The sequence below is a fragment of the Lynx rufus genome, unplaced genomic scaffold (genome assembly GCF_022079265.1).
Source record: "Lynx rufus isolate CCGP_SWC_20201006 ecotype Redwood Valley unplaced genomic scaffold, mLynRuf1.p SCAF_1, whole genome shotgun sequence".
In the NCBI taxonomy this organism is placed as follows: domain Eukaryota; kingdom Metazoa; phylum Chordata; class Mammalia; order Carnivora; family Felidae; genus Lynx; species Lynx rufus.
The window spans coordinates 141,390,989-141,414,133 of record NW_025814823.1 but is presented as its reverse complement, the minus strand read 5'-3'; the positions used below and the strand labels follow the sequence as shown (position 1 = coordinate 141,414,133).

The window sequence follows — 23,145 nt, the reverse complement described above, 5'->3', positions numbered from 1 at the left end:
TGTTCCTTTATTTAGATCTTCATTTCCTTATCTTCATTTTATATGAGGAATAAACAGCTTACTCTTGCCCATGTTTACCATGAATAAACTCATTTCAATTGGACCTCTTCAAATCAACTAAGGAACCCCATAGCATGCCAAGAGGCAAACCGTGACTCACTCCAGGAATGAGCTTAGATGTTCAGCGGCCAAAGCCATCTCACTGCTTCAGCTGTAAGCATAGAGCAAATATTTGTCTTTAATTACTGTGCTTGGATTTCTAAAAGGGATTTTCCTCTAGATTACTGGACCAAGGGTCTTGGCCTCACCTCTATGGATCCAATTTTGTTTTTCTCCAAGAAGATGTAGTCATTGTGCCACCACTTGGAAGTTTATCCTACAGTCTACACACTAGTTCGGTCCCTGTCAATCCTATGGAACACCTTCAGCAAGCATAAAAATCCACAGGGCGGGAAATAACTCAGTAATAAACCAAGGACCAAGACGAGGCTTTATCAGTTAATAACAGCAGAGCTCTCATTACGCTTTAATTTTGAAAACTAAAAGTTTCCCTTTCTCCTTTCTTCCTTTTCCTCCATGCTTGATTCCTGCTGGGCATGGTCTGTATCTTCTCCAAAACATGACTGAACTGTTCACACTTTTCTCTTTAAGGGATCCCTCAACCCTAGCATCATTGCATGAAGCAAAGCTGCTGGGGGGCTTTGGTCTTTTACCAAACTAGCCAGCATAAAACTCAAAGCCCTCAGATGACGGCTCAAGTGAGGTTCTTGGTCCTCTGTAGTAGGTTCCGCTTGGAAAGGCAGCTTCTGGACAGTGGGTCCATCCAATAGGCCTGGCACAACTCATAACAGCCCAGGGCTCAAGTCCCGGAACCCATGGACCAGTAACAAGTTCCTTCTATGTTTTGCCGCTACCTTCAGGTCAAAGAACATGAGACCTCATGCTTCTTCCCTTTAAACAAAACAATATACTGCAAAGCGTTACTGCTGGTAGCAGACCCAGCATATATGCACAGCCCCAAGAATGACTCCATTGAAAAAGGACCAGCACCAGACCTCCTGTGTCACTAGGACTCTGCATCCCACCGGCCACCCAGCTCTACCCTAAAAACAGTTTTTAGGGGCCACCGGGATGGCTCAGTTGGTTAAGCGACCAACTTTGGCTCAGGTCACAATCTGTGGTTCGTGAGTTCAAGCCCCACATCAGGCTCTGTGCTGACAGCTCAGAGCCTGGAGCCTGCTTCAGATTCTGTGTCTTCCTCTCTTTCTGCCCTCCTTCATTTACACTTTGTCTCTCGCTCTCTCTCAAAAATAAGCACTAAAAAAAAATATTAAAAAATAAATAAAAAGTTTTTATTGTCTGAACCAGACACGGCCCTTCAAAAGCAGTGTAACTGCTAGAATTTTATTTTAAAGCTAATAATTAAGAAGCAAAACCAATTTGGTACAGTAAGATAAATTTGACTGATAATCTAGGGTATCTCTTCACGGTCTCTGTGCCCTCTTTTGGATTTACTGCACCCACCACATATGTAAGCTCTCCTCCAACAGGCCACCTGTGAATGGTTTCTCCAGCAAAACTGGCTCCCAAAGTGGTCATCCAGGGGCAGAAAATAAATGAAATAAGTAGTATAAAGTTTGAAAGGAATAAAATAAGAAGTGACTCACTTTGGAAGGCTAAGGGATAGGGAGAAGGATCCTTGCTGGAAGGGCACAGACCATCCAAAAAAATAATTCACTCTTTACCCATACATTTCTTTTTTTTTTTTTTTAACATTTATTCATTTTTGAGATTGAGGGAGACAGAGCATGAGCGGGGGAGGGCAGAGAGAGTGGGAGACACAGAATCAGAAGCAGGTTCCAAGCAATTTGTGTCAGCAAAGAGCACAATGCAGGGCTTGAACTCACAGACCGCGAGATCATGAAGTCAGACGAGCTGAATCAGATGCTTAACCGAATGAGCCACCCAGGTGCCCCATAACCCATACATTTCTGTATAACTTTGTAAATAACCACCATGTGCATGAAGTACTTACATAGATAGCTTGCTTTTTTTTTTTTTTCTCTGTTGACTAAGAGCTCACAATATATTCCTGATGAAATCTCTCCCGAACAAATCCTGTGGAACAGTGTAATGACTGTTGGCACACAAATGACTAGATTCTCTTCAAGGAAATTATTCTCACTATTGTCTCCTATTCACTTAGGCCCAGAGGACCCAATTACATTTCAGCTTTTTATGTTACTGAATTTAGACATGACACAGGTCAAGTCACTTTTTTACATAGGTCTCTTGGCGGGATAAAAGCCCTGAGAGGTGGCATTTGTGGGTTTTTAATATCAACATTAAAAAGAAAGTCAATTACATTTTCTTTATAGGTAAGGAAATAATAACTCATTTGGAGTAATTCTGAAATACAGTCTTTGCATTATTGTCAACACTGGCAAATCTTTTAAACTATGATCCTTTCTGCCATGCATTTTATGTCTTTAGAAAATACGATGCTTTTGCTGGAACTATCAAATAAGCTCAGTATGTTACCTCCAGGGGACTGCAAGATTTGAACATACAGGAAGAAGTGTTCTAAAAGGAGGACAAAGACCTTCTCAATGACTTCTGATCACAACTCAGAAGAAGAGGGAAGGAAAAACCCCTGAAGCTTATTACTTCATTGGCATGAGGTAAAAATTTTCATGTATTTTATTTCTTTTATTTTGGGGAGGTAACTATTACTTTATTACTTTATTTATTTTTGGCACTAATGAGGTAACAGGCCCAGGGTTGAGAAGGTTGATAAACTGACATGTTAAAATGACTTACATGTTTGGTACAGTGGTAGGAGCTTAACAGTATTTTCTCATTTAATTCTCAAAATCCATTTCATTATTTTAGCCATATGAATTACAATAGGCTAGATTATACTGTGGTATCAAAGAGACCCAAAATCTCAGTGGCCTAATATTATAAAGGTTTATTTTTTTATTCATACCAAATTCACTATGGTGTGAGGCGACCTTCCAAGGCAATTCCTCCTTGTGGTTACTTAGCAATCCAGGCCAAGAGAAAGGCAGGGGGAAAGTCACAGGAGACTCGGGCATGGGTTTTTAAAGTCTCAGCCTGTGAGTTACACACACTGCCTTCCCTCAGCCCAGCGGCCAGACCTGGTCACATGGTCCCACTTCACCATAAGGAGGTGGGAAATCTAAGGAAGCAAATGGGTACAGGTTATATAGGCCCTTTTAAACTTTGCCAAGAGAACATCACAAGATGATGGGAACACTCCTCAAGCCCCCCTCTCTCTGCTAGTGACTCTGCTAGTCACTTTCACAGGAGTGACCTTAGGGGGAGACAGGCAATGGTCACTGAGTAACAGTACACAATTTTCGAATCAACACTCGACCTAGAACATATCCTTTTCCTGCCATGAAAGACCCTACCGTCTTCTTCTATGGCCCCAAGAGTCCCTGGCCTGCAACCAACATTTTAACCTCGGCCTAACCCAGCTCAGCAGGAAGCTGCCATCTGAGGCAGGGCCCAGGAGAAGTGGTGCAAGTTTGGCCGACCGTCTTCAAGACCCCTGCCTGTCACATCTCTACCCACCTCCTCCCAGCCCTACTTCACTGTAGCACACTCCACCTCCAACACCAGCTGAGGGCCTTGGGTTACCAGCTCCCTTAGTCCTGACATACACTTAGCTTCCTGACTCTTGGCTTGCCTTTTCCTTCTTAGTCTGTGCTCCCAGTCATCTGACCTTGGCCTCTGTGTCCAAGCCAGGTCAGCTAGCCCAACAGAACAGCAGAAGGTCTCCTTGCTGGCTCTGAGGGCGGGCGCAAGGCAGCGACCAGCAGAGGTAAACCAGCAGCAGGCATATTCACAGCCGCACCAGTTTGCAGAGTTCTGTTTCTAACATGGGAGCCTCACTGCCTACATTTCACCAGTTTGTCAAAGGGTATTTATGAACATCAACAGGAGACCACATACTGATGACTCTGTAACTGAGCCAAGATTCTCCACTTCAAAGAGTGAACTCTGAGCAAGTACAGAGGCACACATCCTCAGTTAGTGTATTAGTTCTGAGTCCAGGCAGTCAAGAAGTCTGCCAAGGCCACAAAGCAAGCAAAGGAGGGGGTCACAGGTAGCATAATGCCAGCACCCAGGAGGAGAAGAGGATGAGACAAGAATGCGAAGAGAGACACTTCCTAGCTGCTCTGACCACACTGCTTTCCCCCAACGGCCCAGGGAGGAAGGACTGCTGCCCGACAGTGCAGATTTAACCATCTAGTGTTTACCACGTGTCAAACACTTGTGTGCACACACGTCCACACATGGTAACAAACACATGCAAATACATGCAGCAGGCTAACCAATTCACAGAAAAGTTGGCTCTCTAGGGGGGAAAAAAAGCCCTATTTGTAGCATTTGCTGATTCTGTCGTGTAAATACTTTCACTTAAATTAATCTCAAACTCACACGGTTGGCCCCTGACTGTATCTTTTCATTGTGAATGGAAAGGATGTGTGAGTGGCAAACTTGATGAGTCTCTGTTGGTCTCCACATGTCTATCGCTCGCTTTTGTCTGACAGTTTAATGAGATACAGAATTCTGGTTGATAGATTTTTCCCTCAAACTTTGAAGCTAAGAGAAAGGAAAAAGTACTTCTGGTTTTCAGGGCAGAGAGATCAAGGAGGCAAGCAGGTCATGAAAAACAGGAGGATGTTAAGACTGTGTTGGGAGAAGAAATTCCAGACATACGGAACAAGAGAATCAAAGGAATGGAGGCCAGGTCACAAAGGTACAACGGCAGAGAAACTTTAGACTGGGAGGGCTGGGTTCAGTCCCTTAGAGGATCCCGGAAGGAATGTGCCCCTCCCCACCCCTTGCTTTTTTACCTGTAGGCACCAACCACACTGTAGGTTTCTGAGTGGAGAATTCACACAATCAGATTTAGGACTTGGGAAAACAAAAAATCAAACATCTGGTTTGTCTACTTTCTGGATAGATAAGAACAGATTTAGCAAAACCAAAACAAAGACGCTGCCATGAGTAGGAACTAGAGCACTGAAAACAAGTGGGAAAAATATGTCACAATGAACAACAACAAAAAAAAACGGACCAGAAAACCCCCACAAAGCCTGGCCTCATTTCAATGGAGAGGCAACTCCAAGATGAAAACCAGCTGGTGCAGGTCAGGCAGATGAAAGACAAAATCTGGAGAGAAATCAAGGCAGTTGAGGCTGGCTAATTTGCCCGTCACTGCACCATGTTCCCCGCAGCTGACTGCCACACTGCAAGGTATTTTCAGCTTCAGGAGGTTTGCTAGAGAACCTGCACTTGAGTTTTAGAGCTTCCCTCAAACAGGAAGCAAGTGAGAAGTCAGGAAGAAAAGCAGCTGACCTGGAAAACCCTTGCTACCCCACCTGCCAGGCACAGCTGCTCGAGTGCCCCCACCATGAGGGCTGTCCAAGCCCAGCTGCACCCCGGCACCCCTAAATGGCTCTCCTCAGCACCCTCCCCTACTGCAAAGCATTTACTGTATTACTCCTTTCTCCTTGGCAAAACCGAGTTTCCTGAAGACACAGAGTCTGTCTTCCTCACCAATTTCTTCCCAGGATCTATAAGGTATTCAATAAATAAATGCAACTGAAGCAAACTGCCTAAAATCACACAAATTTTAAGTAGCGGAGTCAGGACTGAGACTTCATTTCTCCCCGGGCACACCGAGTGCCATGTTCTTCCATCATGCTCCAGAATTTAGAGAATTCCAACTGCACTTTTCTGTCACAAGTTTCTGGGTGTGGTTCTGATTTTGCAAAACACATGATCCAGTCTCCACTAATCCCTGCTCGGGTCCTGGTTGTCCATACTAACAGAGCTGCTGCCAGGACTAAGAAGAAGAAAGTCAAGTATGTGTATGTGAGTGTCTGGGCCACTGTGTGGGGCTTCCGTAACTTCCACCTTCCAAAAAACAAGCTCAAAGTCTGAATCTTCCCCCACTTCAATGACTTCGTATTTGGAATCCCTTCCTCCCTGCCATCATCAGTACTGAGTGTTCACACAGGTGAACACACACACACAGCTCAAAGCACATATGACTTCACTTCTATGGAGAGGGGCGACTCCCTGGTAAAGATCATTTCCATCACCAAAGGGAGCTGTAGGCTCAGGAAGACTCATTTTTAAATGCCCTTAATCAACTGTGCCTGCTGACCCATTGCCTCTGACTTTAGTACTGAATCCTCTCAAGGTGTTCCCTGTCCACCCTCCATTCCCCCGCCAAATTCTTTCTTTATTCCTCTGAGCAAGCAAAGGTTGTGTATCACTTTTGCCTTTTTAATAGGCCCAAGCCTGCCCTCTGGCTTTCAGTCCGAAAGGCACCAGTACAGACTATGAGGACGCATGTGCCTGTCTCATTCTGCTCTCCTGTCTCATCCACTCCTCAGGCTCCCCTGCCCTCAACACATCTAACACGCTTCCTTCCGTCTCTGTCAGCCATGGGGCCCTCACCGTGGGCTCTGCCCTCACATCAGCCTCCAGGACTCCCCTTGCTTTGATTCTGGTCACCCTAGAGCATCTCCTGGCAACTCTGCTGCTCAGAACTTTCAGGGCCCAGTAGATGGTTCTGACCCTCCCCTCAACTTCCTGCTGCCGGTCTCTGATCTAGAAGTTTTCATGTGCTTTGCATTACAAGTACCTGAGGTTTATTAAATGTATGTATGTCTGGGTCCTACTTCAAACCAAGAGAATCACAATCTCTAAGGATGGGTCCCAGGCATCAGCATTTTTAAAATCTCAGGTGCTAAGCTAGGGTTTAGAACCACTGGTCTATTCTAAGCAAACTTGTCTGTTGTCAACAGCAGACTCAATTACGTGTTAATTCATTCAAGAAATAACAACTGAGTAATTACCTCGTGAAAGGGACCAAAATCTACCGAGACACCCTCTCCAAAAGATCACTTAGGCAAGAGCAAATCCTTCACATGTGATGATTTCCCCAAACCAATGACCTCTAAATTAAAATTTAAAAAAAATTTTGTCTGTGTTATAAACTACATATATGGAAGATTACTTACAGTCATGGATACAGTGGGTGACATATCTAGTGATTTTTTTAATGCTCTGTTTTGTGATCTCTTAGAACAGTACATTAATTTGCCAGCATGATGCTTCATTGCAAAAACATACAGACAACTACACATCAAAACATATCACTGTCAAAGAGATCGATTTGCCTCTGAAATTTAAAACTTCTATTCACCAAAAACTAAAGCAAAATCAAAAAACACTAATAAAAAGGGAAAAAGGGAGAGCCCAAAAGATAAAAAATCAAAAACTCAGGAAACAAGCAAGCATTAGTAACCAGAACATAACAAAAGCCTCTAAAAACAATCAGGGAAAAACGACAACCAAAAAGAAAGTTGGGCAAAAGATTTGAAAAAGAAACTTGCAAAGAAGGAAATGTACGCATGAAAAAAATGCTCAATCTTTAGTAATAGGAAAATACTGTTAAATTACAATGAGATCCTATGTCACACCCAGCCATTTTTTAAAAGCAACAGAATGGGAGAAGTAGGAAGTCAAACAGTATCATGGGCCAGAAGGCTGACCCACAGGAACTCATACATTGTTGGTGGGTGTGTAAATTGGTCCAGCCACTTTGATAAATATTCTAAAAAAGATGTAGAAGTATATGTTGTACAATCCAACTCCTATGTGATCTCTGTGGGTTTCTCTGGGGGTATCCTGCATTTACAAGAATATTTGGAGCAAATTTTTAACATAAAATTTGGAGACAGCATAATCCAAAATCCATTAGCATGCATCACCAGAAAAAATATTTTGAGGACTATCCATATAATGGAATTATTATACAACGAAAATATCTCTTCTAAGAACTACTCATTCAAAATGGATGAATCTCACAAACCTCGAGTAAAAAAAAGATCTCGAAAAATACATAGCTTAGAACACCATTTAAAGTTTTAAAATATTTAAAATACTGAATATAGTTTAGGCATATTTTAACAGTACAGAGAAAAGCTTATAAATTTCCAATTAAGGCCAAGTGGTCCCGCTGGCGGAAAGGGGAATGTATATAGATAGGAAAGGAACTACCAGGGGCTTAGGAGTGACTACCTAGGTGTCTAAAGAATTATATTTTGTAGTTTGTCCATCTTAAATACTGCAAAATAAATTTATAATATATTTTATTGGAAAAATCTATTTTCTATTTTTGAGTTAACAGCAGTAACCACTATACAAATAGCCTACATATACTATTTCTTTCCTTCTAAAATCTTCATATGGCAAACTAAGGTACTGTGATTAAAATTCCTCAGAACAGAGATAAAATTTCCTTGAAACTTAGTAAGATGAAATCCTCGAAAACTGGGCTGGGATTCAGGGGCCTCACTCAAGAGAACTGCTCTGTGACTCAGTATGAGGGGGCTGATGAATCCCCCCCAAACATCAGCTCATGTAATAGTCACAGCAACCCCACTTTTTAACTGCGAAAGACTTTAAAGCTTCCTAAAGGTTAAGGAACTCACCTAAGGGGCTAGAGTTGAGATTTAAGCCCAGACCCATCTTACTTAGAAGGCCATGCTCTTACTTATATATTCACTTATATTTTGATTTGTCCTAGAAAAGTCTTAAGATGATATGCAAAGAAACTAAGAAAACTTTTTAAACGATTTACAACTAAATGAAAGATCTGGGGGCGCCTGAGTTGCTCAGTCGGTTAAGCCTCTGACTCTTGATCCCAGCTCAGGTCTTGATCTCAGAGAAGTGAGTTCAAGTGTCATGTTTGGGCTCCGTGCTGGGTGTGAAGGCTACAGGATGGATGGATGGATGGATGGATGGATGGATGGATGGATGGAAGGAAGGAAGGAGGGAGGGAGGAAAGGAGGGAAGGAGGGAAGGAGGGAGGGAAGGAGGGAAGGAAGGAAGGAGGGAGGGAGGGAGGGAGGGAGGGAGGGAAGGAAGGAAGGAAGGAAGGAAGGAAGGAGGGAAGGAGGGAAGGAGGGAAGGAGGGAAGGAAGGGTGGGAGGGCAGAAGGAAGGGCGGGAGGGCGGAAGAAAAGGCTGAGAAATAAGGAGCACTGAGAAATGAAGTGGGGAGATCCTTACGTATACAGCCTACGTCACAGCCAACACAGCTGTCAGAGAGAGCGACGCAGCCCTCAGCCACTGCCACATACAAGATGAGTCAGTGATGGGCTTTCCAGCACTGTGTCTTACAATGCCCCCCACCTATGACTTCTTCTCCATTTCCCAGACACTGGTGTTAACAAGGCTGTTCTTTCTTACCAAGTATCAGTGCTTCCCTCAGCCAAGTGGAAAAGGTGATCATCTATCATACTGTGCCTGGAAAACACTGCAGCAAGAAAGGACAGAGACCATTGAGGTCATCCTCATGTTAGCGCTGAGGTGGTAAAAGTCAACACCAAAGATATCTGGATGCCATCAGATCCTAACACACAAAATGTGGCCAGCATAGTCTAATGGAGGGGACATTTTCTCCCCCGCACACACCCCACAAATCAGATGACAGATTTGTTTATTTACTTTTCAAGTTTATTTTTATTTATTTATTTTGGGAGTGTGTGTTTGAGCAAGGGGGGGGGGGCAGAGAGAGGGAGAGAGGGGGAGAGAGGAAGGGAGGGGGAGAGAGAGAGAGAGAGAGAGAGAGAGAGAGAATGAATATGAATCCCAAGCAGGTTCCACACTGTAAGCATGAAGCCCAACACACTCAGGGCTCAAACCCATGAACCACAAGATCATGACCTGAGCAGCTGAAGTTGAGTCAGATCAGATGCTTAACCGACTAAGCCACCCAGGCACCCCCAATCAGATGACAGAAACTATTTAGACAATGTAGTAAATTCATCTACAACCATGAGAAAAGAACTCCACCTGATAACAAATACACATTAAAATAAAGAGAAGAAAAATGGCCAAGTAAACAATCCATGAAATGGTGAGTACCCGAAAGAGGCTAGCACAAGGAAACCTTACAAAAAATTAGCTTCAGAGGAAAAAAAAACCTAACCATACTTAGATATGATTATGTCAAAAGGCTTTACATTATACATGCAGTCCAAGAACCAAGGCATCAGCCTTCACAAACAATTCTGACACTATCATTGGGTTTAGTGTGTATAAACTTAACACTATTCCCAGATTCCAAAGGTCAAACCCAGAGTCCGACTTGGAAAGCAGAGGAATGTACAGGCAACCGCAAAACGTGACATCTCTCAACTAACTTCCTTCCTTTTATTAGGGATATTACTGATAATGGACACTGCCGGATGGCTTGAAGCATTTACAATGACATTGTATAACAGAGAACTAACAAAGCACAGTCCATCTCTAATTATTCAGGAGGCAGTTATCCAGATTGTGGAAAAACCCAAGCGTTTCTCATGCTCTTCCAGCCTACTCTGTGCCTTCTCTGGAACATTAAATGAAGGCAGGAAAAAGTGAAGGGGGATGATATTCAAATCAGTCAATTCTGCTACATGGTCAGCAGTTCTGGTAAGCAGATTTGATGGCAAGGGAACAGAAACCATCTGCTAAAAATGAGTTTGAGATTTCCTGTGGATTTCAATCATCCATACTGCCTCTGTCCTCAATTTTGCCATTGATAAGCTAGAGTTGTCTTAGAAAACCAACAGTGAAATGTCTCCGCTGCTTGGCTCCAGGACATCACGCTAGGGACCCAGTGATACTGAAACAACTCTATTTTTCACTATACCTAGTACTGCACCAAAAGTTCAACCACATACATTTTCCTGACTCTGGTTTGTCAGGGCCACTCACACTGAAGTAAATTGCAAACATCAGTCCCCGAGTCCACGGATCATATGGATACTGGGGTTAATGAAACAGTGTCAAGCTCGGATTCCCAGTTAAAAACAAATCCCATTTAAAAATAAGTATTTCCGGCACCTGGGTGGCTCAGTCAGTTGAGTGTCTGACTTCAGCTCAGGTCATGATCCCACAGTTCATGGGTTTGAGCCTCATGTCGGGCTCTGTGCTGACAGCTCAGAGCCTGGAGCCTGCTTAAGATTCTGTGTCTCCCTCTCTCTCTGCCCCTCTACCATGTGCACTCTGCTTCTCTCTCTCTCAAAGATAAATAAACACTTAAAAAAATTTTTTTTAAGTAATTCATGAGAAGTCACCGATAAAATGCAAATGTCCCCTTTTTTGCAAAAGAAAGTTTTACTTATTTGGTAAAAACAATAATTTCTAAACAGTTACTCATAAAAAGCACCATTCACAGCCTAAAGATGTATGACTTAAGTCAAACACTACACAATTAAAACCTCAACATTTTTACCAAGTTAGCAAGCAAGACAGCCACCCATGAGATAGTATCCCAAGAGCCCTGTGACCTCTCCTGTTTACACAAGGTTGCACACAGCAGCAGTCATGTCCCCAGGGTGCCCTGGCCCTATGGTTCCACAGGGCTCACATCAAAAGCCAATGAGACAACACCCACAGTCTTATTTCTTCTTTTCCAAAAATACTGTTTTTTTTAGATTCAGAGATAAGGAACTTAACTGAGCCACCCCACCCAGGTACCCACAGAGAGCTTAAAATTTTAGGAAAAAAAAAAAAACCCATAAGAACACTGAAGAAAATATATAGGTGAATACTTGTATCATTCAAGGGCCTGGAAGGCCTTGCTGAAAATAACAACAAAGACATAAACAATGAAGGAAGTGATGGTTAGAGTTTTGCTAATAAAAATAAATATGTGAGAGTATAATAAATATAAAATTACAAACGAAACTGAGAAAAAATATTAGTAATATATGATAGAAAACAAAGTGCTATACTTATTAGAGTTCTTCAAAATTTAATAGGATAATTGTTAAAAAGCAAGCATCCCCATCAAAAATGGGACAATAAAGGACAGACAATTCACAAAACACACACACAAATAGGCTGTAAAAATTATGCAACAATGCTGGGCCTTTCTGGCAATCCAAAAACGTGAATCAAAACTAGATTCCACTTTTGCTCATCAAATTCCAAAGATTTTACAATAATGATCCCCAATGCTGTTGAAGATCTGAGCAAGTAAGTATTTTCTTTGCTGGAGGGGAGGAAAACTGTCCCAGTGACTCTGCATTCCTTACCACACCAAATGCCTTCCTGGGCTACGGTAACATAAATGGTTAGAACTTTCAAATGTGTTTGAGACTCTTTCAGTTGCCACCCCCTTTCCTCTGTTTATACATCCACCATGATGTTTATCATGTGATAATTCTGCCACCATAACCACTAGCTGTCAGAAGCAGGAGGATCCTAGGAAACAAATGGCAACTCCATCCAACCCCAGATAGAGAACCAGTAAATGATCAGCTGTGACAGGTGCATCCCAGCACCCAACACCCATTTCCATCTGCTACAACCAGGACTGACAGCTTTTGATGAGTGGGTGCTTAATACATCATTAAAAAACCAAAAAAGTCCTTTGTAAATCAAAGATTATTCTGCTCCTTGGCACAAGATGCAGGATGCTGGAGAACCAAACCTGCCAATGTTGCTATTTGGTAAAAGGTTTTCAATGTAACACCAAATCTGATATCCTTTTCCCCATGTGTAACTAAGGGGCAATAACACATGCTCCTTGGAGGGCAGATGCTGAGTCTGTATTAATCATGGATGGATCTCCAGTGCTTGGCACTTCAGGCAATTGATAAATGATAGATATTATTTTCACAGTATCTCATTCATTCTTTTGGAAAATCCTTACTGAGCGCCACAGTGAGCCAGAAACTTAATAGGTGCCTTACACTTATAAACTAACTTCATACACTGGATCATCAAAGCATAAGCTCTTTCTTTACATTGCATTAAAATGTAGTCCCCGAACATTTGACTTGCTTACATGAAAACACAAAAGTCCACTTGTGGATTAGCTAACTTTACCTAACACTTCCTCCACTGTCGCAGAAAATCAAGAATTGCTTTACATTCTTACTTGTATTGTTAGAAAACAGTCTTCCAGGTATTGCCTCCTGGTAAATGATAATTGCCAAGAATTTGGGAAGTGGAAGGCTCCTGAGGGATCGTCTCCTTTAACCCTTTCATTTTACAGACTGCCCAATAAGGCTTAAGAGGCTATGTGGTATGCTTGAAATCATACACAAGCGAGACGGTAACACTGGGATACAATCCAAGTCTCCAGGCTTTCAGGCCAGGGATACTTCTACCCTGCCCTGCTGTTTCTTCCTGGTACTCACCAAAATGCTTTCCCTTTAATAACAGAAGCAGAGAACACCACATTTTTAGGCCTTGCAAAGAGAAGATTTTAGAATAGGTTTACCTGTGGTCAGCTTTAGTCCCAATCCCAAACGCATGACTGCATATAATTTCAGAATCTATAAATACATACCATATACTTGAGCAAATAAATGGCAGACTAACCACAAAGGTTAATAGCCTTTACTAGCCATTCTGGAAGAGATTATGAATTATTTTTAAGTGAAAAGGCTAATCATGAGTTTAAAAATATCCTCAAGGGGCGCGGGGTGCCTCAGTCAGTTAAGTGGCAGACTTCTGCTCAGGTCATGATCTCACGGTTCGTGAGTTCTAGCCCTGCATCAGGTGAGCCCTATTTCTCTCTCCCTCCCTCTCTCTCTTCCTCTCTGCCCCTTGCGGTATTCTCCCTCTCTCCTTCTCTCTGTCCCTTGCTCACTTGTGCCCACTCTCGCCCCAAGAAAAATGTCCTCAAACGTCTCATGGTATCATTTTCCTCTACAACTCATTTTCTAAAGCCTTTTACAAAATATGACATAATTTACTCAGTCACAAAAAAGAAGACTAATTAAGCAGTCTCTGAGGCCACTCAACTAGAACACATGTCTTTTAGTGTGGACTTATTTATTAGTCAAAGGCAAGATACAAGTGGCAATGTAAAAATCCAGAGAATAAAAGGAAATGGATGGAGGCAAGGGAAAAGCAGGTAAGAGTTGACATTCATATATAGTTAGGTAAATCAAGAGCAAATTTCCTACCAACAACAAAAAAATTCCTCTTGGACCGGCTAAGATGCAGGCCTGGGTCCCTGAGAAATAATAAAAAAAATTATTAATAATAACTGAGATCAGCAAGGTGTAATAGGGAAAACCTGATTGGGGAATCAAAAGCCTATGTTCTTTCCCAACTCCTACATTAACTAGCTGTGTGATCATGGACAGATGATACCATTACTCTGGGTATCAGTTTCATAAACCGAAGAGTTAACCTCAATGCTTCTCAAACTTGCCTCAAACTCAATGCTCCTGTCCCTTGCCCTGCTGCCAGCCAGATGCAATAGTAAATTCTGTCTGGAAGAACATGCCATCACACAAACTCTCAAAGTGCTCAAATATATTGTCCAATATTCAGTAAAAATAACTAGTCTATAATGGGAAAAAAGAAAAAATATTGACCAAAAACTAAAAAGGGAACACAATTAGACAAATAGAAGTTTCAGATAGTGGAGTTAGCATACACAGACCTTAAAGTAACCACAGTTAATATGTTCAAAGAATTAAAAGACAAGATATAAAATTTTGGCAAAGAGACAGAAGCTATTAAAGATATCAAATGACAATTTTCACACTGAAAAATATAGTAATTAAAAACAGCCACCAACTGGGTGGGTATATAAGGCTCTGAAATACAGGGAGGAGAGAGAAATGGGGGACTGGGATATACATCGGAAAAAAAGATCTAGAGTACAGGGAGACAAAAGAATAGAAAATATAGGAAGGAGTTTAAAAGATACCTGGAACACAGAAAAAAGGTGTCATATACATGTAATGTCATTGCTGGTCAACTGAGAAAGAGAGAATGGGGCAGAAACAATATTTGAAGAGCAAATAGCTGAGATTTTTCAATACTGAAAAAATAAATCAAGCCACAAATTTAAGAAGTGAGATAAACCCCAGGAATAAAAAATACAAACAAAACAATATCTACTGATATTATTTTTAATTTTTTTTAACATTTATTTATTTTTGAGACAGCGAGACAGAGCATAAGCGGGGGACGGGCAAAGAATCCAATGCAGGCTCAGAGCCTGATGCAGGGCTCAAACCCACAGACCATGAGATCACGACCTGAGCTGAAGTTGGATGCTTTACCGACTGGGCCACCCAGGCACCTCTACTCATATTATTAAAGCATAATTAAGAGCAAAATACAAACTGAAAAATATTTTAAGATAGCCAAGGAAAAAGACACATTGCTTTAAAGGAGCAATAATTGTAACACCGACATCTAACTTCTTGATGGAAATAATGGGAGGCAGAATACAATGACCTGGTATCTTCAACATGCTAAGATAAATTCCAGGCCAGCCTAGAGCTCTATATCCAGCAGCAATATACTTCAAAAATGATAATAAAATCAAACTTTTATAAATATACAAATAAAATATATATAGCATATGTATTTTATAATATATATAAAACATAAATACAATAAAAACAGAGTTTGTCATTACGTGTGTAGCACTAACAAAAAGACTAAAGAGGGATCTTCAATCAAAAAGCATTGATCTAAGGTGAAAGCTCACAGACAGAAAATAATGAGTATCACTGGGAAACGTAAACATGTGAGTAAATCTAAGTGAATACTGAGGGTAGAAAACAATAGTAATGTCTTCTTCAGTTTAAAAAATATAAATAAATAAAACACCATACAAGACAACAAGAACATAAAGTTAGTTGGGAAATTTATTCTCAGTTCCTTCAATGGTCTGGAAGGGGTAGAGGTATTAACATCGGACTACTGAGAGTTAATTTTGTAATTTCTACCCATTACAAAAGAACATTAAACAGACTAACAAGGTACTAGAGTGGAGAGACAGAATAAAGTACATAAACTAACAGAAACCAAGAGAAGAAAAATATGAAGTGTGGAACGGGAGGAAAATGAAGCAAACTAAAATAATAGCACTAAATGCCAATTTATCGCTAACTGCATTTAATATAAACAAACCTAAGGTTCCACTTCTAGTAAGAAAGCGTTAACTCCTAAATCACCAACCCTCTCAACTGATAACAGTGATAAACTCTACACAACAGTGACAACCTGAGGGCTCTGGACCATGAACAAAGCAGGCAAGATTCAGGAATGGGACTATCAACTTAGAGAAAGAGCCCAACACCTGTTGTTGAGGTTACCAGTTTTTCAGTTTTGCCTTGAAGGCAGGCCATAGTCACGGCAGGGCAAGGAAGGATCCACCTCTGACAGACACTTCACCATCAAGCTCGCCTAAGGAACCAGAAGATGGAGTGTGGGGCCACAGGGGTTGCTAGACAGTGAAGGGAGAGTTCCAGCAAAGAGGGAAACCAGAGAAGAATTCTAAACTCTGCCCAAATCTCTGGCTGAAACTTGAACAACATATGCCCAAACCAGATTCCAAGGAGCCCAGCTCAAGATCAAATAGCTTAACTGATATTTGAATTGCCTCCACCTCAGATGACAATAGTATTTACAGTAGGTGTGTAATAAACTTAATCACCTGCTAAGACAAACCAACTAAATCAACACTCTTCAGAAGAATCTGGAGTCTTCCCAACACATCAACCACAATGTCCCTGATACAATCCCAAATCACTGCATATCTGTGCTGACAGCTCAGAGCCTGGAGCCTCCTTTGGATTCTCCCTCTCTCTCTGCCCCTCCCCTACTCATGCTCGCTCTCTCTCTCTCTCAAAAATAAACATGAAAAATTTTTTTAACTTAAAAAAAAAAAAGAAAAAAATCACCCAGATATTGGAACGACCAGAGAAGGATTTTGAAGCTATTATAATTATGCTCAATGAGGTAAAGAAATATACACTCATAACAAACGAAAAAGAAGAAACCTCAGCCAAAAATAGATAATATAAAAAAGAAATAGAATTTTTACAATTGAAAAATACAGTACCAAAAATAAGTATTCCCTAGATGAGATAAATATCAGAATGGCCATTACAGAGGAAAGAATCCATGAACACAAAAATAGATGCATAGAAATTATCCAGTCTGAAGAAACGAGGAACATACTGAAAAAAAAAAATCGAGACCTAGGGATCTGTGGACAATATAAAAAGTCAATTGGAGTCTGGGGTGGAGAAAGGGAGAGAATGAGAGATAAAAGTACTAGAGAAAACTGAAACATTTCCAAATTTGCAGAAAGACCTATGTTTACAGATTTAAGAATTCAACAAAATCACGAACAAGAAAGAGATGAGGAAAGCTACGCCTAGGCACACTCTCATCAATCTGAGAAACGTTCAAGATAAAGGCAGCCACAGGAAACTACACACTGTGCACAGTGGGACAGTCCCAACAAATGTTGAACGTTCTTGAGAAACAGTGGAAAAGGGACAACTCTGAAGTTAAGATAGTTCTAGACAAAGGAAAACTAGACAATTCGTTTCCCACAGACCTGCAGTACAAGAAATGCTAAAACAGTCATTTCAGGTTTAAGGGCATAACAGAAGGAAACAATCCTGTTGAGGAATAAATAAAGAGCATCAGAAATAATAAATATAAAAGGTTATTTTACGGGACGCCTGGGTGGCTCAGTCAGGTGACCATCCAACTCTTGGTTTTGGGTCAGGTCATGATCCCAGACTCATAGGAGGGAGCCCCACATCAGGCTCTGTGCTGAGCATGGAGCCTGCTTGAGGTTCTCTCTCCCTCTGCCCTTCACCCCTGCTCTTGCGCTCTCTTAAAAATAATAATAGGGGAGCCTGGGTGGCACAGTCAGTTAAGCGTCTGACTTCAGCCAGGTCACGATCTCGCGGTCCGTGAGTTCAAGCCCCGCGTCAGGCTCTGCACTGATGGCTCAGAGCCTGGAGCCTGTTTCCGATTCTGTGTCTCCCTCTCTCTCTGCCCCTCCCCCGTTCATGCTCTGTCTCTCTCTGTCCCAAATAAATAAATAAACATTGAAAAAAATAATAATAATAAATAAGAACTCTTCTAAGAGATAATATAGGAGACTACCTTCATGGCCTTGGGGTAGGTAGAGATTTCGTCAACTAAACTAAACTTCTATTCATCAAAAAACATTTACTTATTGTCAAACGGGGATGATTTTGAGAAAAAAAAACAGCACAATCATTACTCTGGAAGACTATGCATAAATTGGGACAGTTAGGCACAAACTTAAAATACAGTGACACTACCTACCTACTCATAGATAAATAAGCAACAAGAGTGTGCCTATATGTGCATCAAAGAATGTTCACAGCAACATTATTTATAATAGCCCTAACTGGAAACATCCCAAATGTCCCTTAACGTTAAAATAAACAGAGATACAATTATGTGATGAAATACTATAAAAGAACGAAAACAAATAATGCAACACACAGTAAGATAGATTCATCTCTGAAATGTGAGACTAAGCAAAAGAAGCTAGACATAAAATAATACATGCTATATGATTTCATTTACACAGGATTCAAAAATAGGCAACACTACTGTATAGATTTATAGATCAAACTAATAAGACAGGGAGTAATGATTGAGAGGTGGTTTCTAGAGTACTGGTTCTATTTCCTAACCTGTGTGATAATTACATTTATGATAATGCATCAGAGAGTATATTTATGATTTTTAAACTTTTCTGTCTGCATATAGTTCTTCAATTAAACAGTTTATTTAAACAAGTAACATAGACCTAAATGTAAAATCAATGCTACTAAACTCCTAGAAGATAACACAGGGGGAAATCTACATGATCTTGGGTTTGACAGCAACTTTTACACACAACACCAAAGGCATAACCCATGAAAGAAATAATTGATAGGATGGACTTCATTAAAATTAAAAACCTCTGCTTTGCGAAAGACAATGTCAAGAGAATGAGAAGACAAACCACAGACAGGGAGAAAATATTTGCAAAAGGACTGTCACCCAAAACATAGAAAGAACTCTTAAAACTCAACAATAAGAAAACACCCTGACTAAAAAATGGGCCAAAGACTTTGGCAGATAACTCACCAAAGAAGATATACAGATGGTTGATAAGCACATGAAAAAATGCCGCACATATCATTTTTGCAAATTAAAACAAATTATACACACATCTATAAGAATGCTGAAATCCAAAACCCAGACAACATTAAATGCTGGCGAGGATGTGGACAACAGGAACTCTCGCTTATTGCTGGTGAAAATGCAAAATGGAAGAGTCCCTTTGGAAGACAGTTTGGTGGTTTCTTGCCAAACTAAATATACTCTTACTAAAGGATCCAGCAATTGTGCTGCTTGGTATTTACCCAAAGGAGGTGAAAATTTATGTCCACATATACGCACCTGGATCTTTGTGGCAGTTTTATTCATTGCCAACACCTGGAAGCAAGATGTCTTTCGTTGGTGAATGGATCAGTAAATTGTGGTACATCCAGACAATGGAATATCACTCAGTGCAAAAAAAAAAAAAAAAAACAAAAAAGCTCTCAAGCCATGAAAAGACCTGGAGGAAACTCAGAAACTTAAGTGCATATTACTAAGTGAGAGAAACCAACCTTAAAAGACTGCATACTATATGATTCCAACTATATGCTATTATAAAAACGGCCAAACTACTGAGACAGTAAAAAGATGAGTGATGGCCAAGGGCTGGAAGGAAGACGGGATGACGAACAGACAGCACAGATGAGTGTGAGGGCAGTGAAACTATTCTGCATGATGTTATAATGGAGGACACACATCATTATACATTTGTTTCACCCATTTAATGTACAAAACCAAGAGTGAACACTACTGTAAACTATGAACTCTGGGTGATTATGATATGTCAATGCAGGTTCATCAACTGTAACAAACACACTACTCTGGTGCAGGATGCTGGTAATGGGGGAAAGCTATGCATTTTATGGAAAATCTCTGTACTTTAGACTCGTTTTTTCTGTGAAACTAAAACTGCTCTAAAAATAAAGTCTACTAAAAAAATACAAAAAACTACTTCTCTGCTTATGTACATAATGTAAAAGATTTGCAAAATTCTTGTACTCTCGTCAATAACACATCCACACTTTTATTATTAAAACATATTTGGGGCGCCTGGGTGGCTCAGTCGGTTAAACGTCCGACTTCAGCTCAGGTCACGATCTCACGGTCCGTGAGTTCGAGCCCCACGTCGGGCTCTGGGCTGATGGCTCAGAGCCTGGTGCCTGCTTCCGATTCTGTGTCTCCCTCTCTCTCTGCCCCTCCCCTGTTCATGTTCTGTCTCTCTCTGTCTCAAAAATAAATAAAACGTTAAAAAAAATTAAAAAAAAAACATATTTGAATTACATGGAATTTAATAAACTGCTAGTCTGGGAGAATGCAGTTTATCTGTGGCTTCCTGGTGGTGCAGGCCCAGCTTGGACAGCTCTGGAGATGCCTCCCCGCAAAGGAAGCTCCAGGAAGCACTCCCTAAGCTCAGTCTAGAGTTTAGGTTCTAACTCTCATGACATATTCCTTTGCTTGGCATTTTATGGTTCCATCAAAGGGAATTCAGAACAACCTTATCCAGGAAGCCTTGCAAAGCAGCTCAGATCATTTGCTCTGCCTGGCTCCTCCCTCAGGCCACCAGGCAGAGAATTCTTGACTTCCAGCTTTCCTGAGTCTGCTGGACACGGCTCCACCAGGACTCAGAATTTGCTGTCAGAGAGGACTCACAGCCTAACAGCCTTTCCCCAAACTCCAGCTGCTACTTTGTATGTGCTGCCTGCACTGCTTCCTAAGTGGAAACAGAAGGCCCCAGAAGGTACCAAGGCCCTCAAAAAGAAGAAAAGGTCTCCTGCTAGCACAGGGTTGTGAGGAGGCCCTCCAGGGCACTCTAATGTCTGACTTCTAGCCAGGAATGTTCAATGACATATCAGCACAGGATCAGCAAGCAAATTCAAACTCAGGCAGCGTTCACTCATTTCCAGCTCTATTTCTATCCAAGGGACAGCACACGGCCTGCGAGTCAGTTGGCTCCTTAGGTTCCTGAATTGTGTGTGTCCTACTAGGAAAGAGCTGAAGAGCTCTCCCTAGCTGTCCCTCCTTGGGAAGGTGCATCCCACAGGCCAGCGGGGAAAGGAAGACAGCTGGGACCATAGGGCCAGGCTGGGGCACTGGCTCTGTCACATAGCTGGCGCTTGGGGGAAGGAGACATGCTTGCAGCCCAAATCTCAGGGTCTGCTTCAGTCCAAGGGGCAGTCTGGTGCAGGCAGGGATGAGAACTCCAGCCTCAGAAGCCCTGGGATTGCATGCACCTCCCCCACCCACTTGGACAAATATTGAGCCTCCTTAACTAAGGTTCAGTCTCCTCGCCTCTAACGAAAGCCACAGTACCTGTCGGGTCGTGTGAGTATCAAATGGTCTAAACTCTCAAGTCTTTAGCAGAGCGTCCGAAATGCAAATTATTCAATAATTCCTAGCTGCCACACTAGCTTCCCCAGACTCTGATGACTTGAGATCACCCTACCTGGCAAGTGGTTGAGTGTTGGAGAAGAGAGAGATGGGGGTGGTACACAAAAGAAGCAAGACTTAGAGTGGGTCAGATAACAATGATATGCATCCCCAGATCTGGAGGGGGTAAACCGAATAACATCCTCCAAAAAGATTCAGGTCCTAATCCCTGGAACCTGTGAATATTACCTCACATGGCAAAAGGGTCTTTACAGGCATGATTAAGGATCACGACATGGGATTATTCTGCATTATCAAGGTGGGCCCTAAATGCAGTCCTAAGTGTTTTCCTAGGAGGGAGATGGGATGACAGAAGAGGAAAAACAATGTGACAACCAAAGCAGATTAATCTGACAAGCCCAAGAATCCTGGCAGCCACCAGCAGGTTGAAGAGGCAAAAATGAACTCTTCCCATGAGCCTCCAGGAGGAACCAGCCATTCTGACACCTTGATTTTACTCTGGAAGACTCATTTAGATTTCTGGCCTCCAGAACTGTAAGAAAAAGTGCTGTTGTCATAAGCCACTAGGTTTCTAGTCATTTGTCACAGCAGCAATAAAAACCTAATGTGAGACTGGAATCCTGGCCAACAATTGGGCATTCAGGCGGCAAAACTGAGTCCTGTGGGGGAAAAAAGTGGCAAGACCCTCTCAGGGCCACAGTCATGTCAGTTAGGGCTCGGGGCTGGGCTCGACGACCAGCAAAAATCACAATGAGACCGGGAGTTGAGGCAGGGGCCAAGTTCCGAGGGCAGAGCTGTCATGGAGGATAGCAAGGCATAGGCAGGTCAGGAGCCGCTGTGGCCAAGGGTTTGCCCAAACTTTCTGCACATCAGGCTGACCACAGCAGACACAACTCCAGACCTGTGCCCACATACGTACCACCAGCCTCAGTCCAAGCAGTCTCTGGGCCAGCTGCTCAACGTGTACTCTGCAGGCTGGTACTGGCCTGTGAACTGTTACCCAACAGTCATGACATAAGGACAGAAATTTAGAATTAAGCGCCTAGAACTTCCAGCAATTCGGCGTTTTGGGAGAATGCGATCTTAATGCTGCCGAATCTGCTAAGAAAACATTTCAGCTTTCTGCATTCTCTATGTCTTTTTTAAAGTCATTTTTCCAGTAACTCATTGTGATTGTATTTTCTGAGTACTGATCTGCAATAAATTTGTAATTAAATACGCACCCACACACTCAGAACACTCGTCCTTTGCTACCACCAGGGCTCCCAACAACCACACAGCAGGTGCCTGCTGGTGGGCAGGGAGGGGAGCTCTGTGGCATGCGTGTATCTGACAGTTGTTCCCGCAGAGGGCTTGCAAAGAACCACCTGAGATACGAAGGCCCAGTGCCTCGAGAGCAACACGGTGCCCAGGCTCGAAGGCAGTGTGGTGCTCTGCTTAACACCCAATCACCTGCCCTCTCGCAGCCTTGGGAAAGGTCCCAAGGGCAAGCCCTTTCCTCCCGCTTTCCTGCTTATTTAGGTGTTTGCAGTTTCTCCGCACTTCCGCAGCGCATGCTTACCCAGCGCCGGGTGCCCGCCGGGTGACAGGATGAAGCAGGCCCCTTGGGAAACACTGCCACCCATAATGCGTAAGGAGGAAAATGCACACGGTGAAAATAAAATGACTACTCTGCTGTACGAGTAGTACCCATGTTGCCCAAGCACAATAGGACGTTCTGCCTCCTTATCCTGTCTTGTGCCTC

General features: G+C 42.1%; 1 protein-coding gene across 10 annotated transcripts in view; it reads right to left on the bottom strand.

The window, feature by feature from the left end:
- Positions 1–23,145, bottom strand: part of PDE8B (phosphodiesterase 8B) — a 239,647-nt gene that overhangs the window by 142,189 nt on the left and 74,313 nt on the right. The gene's annotated exons all lie outside the window — the stretch shown is intronic.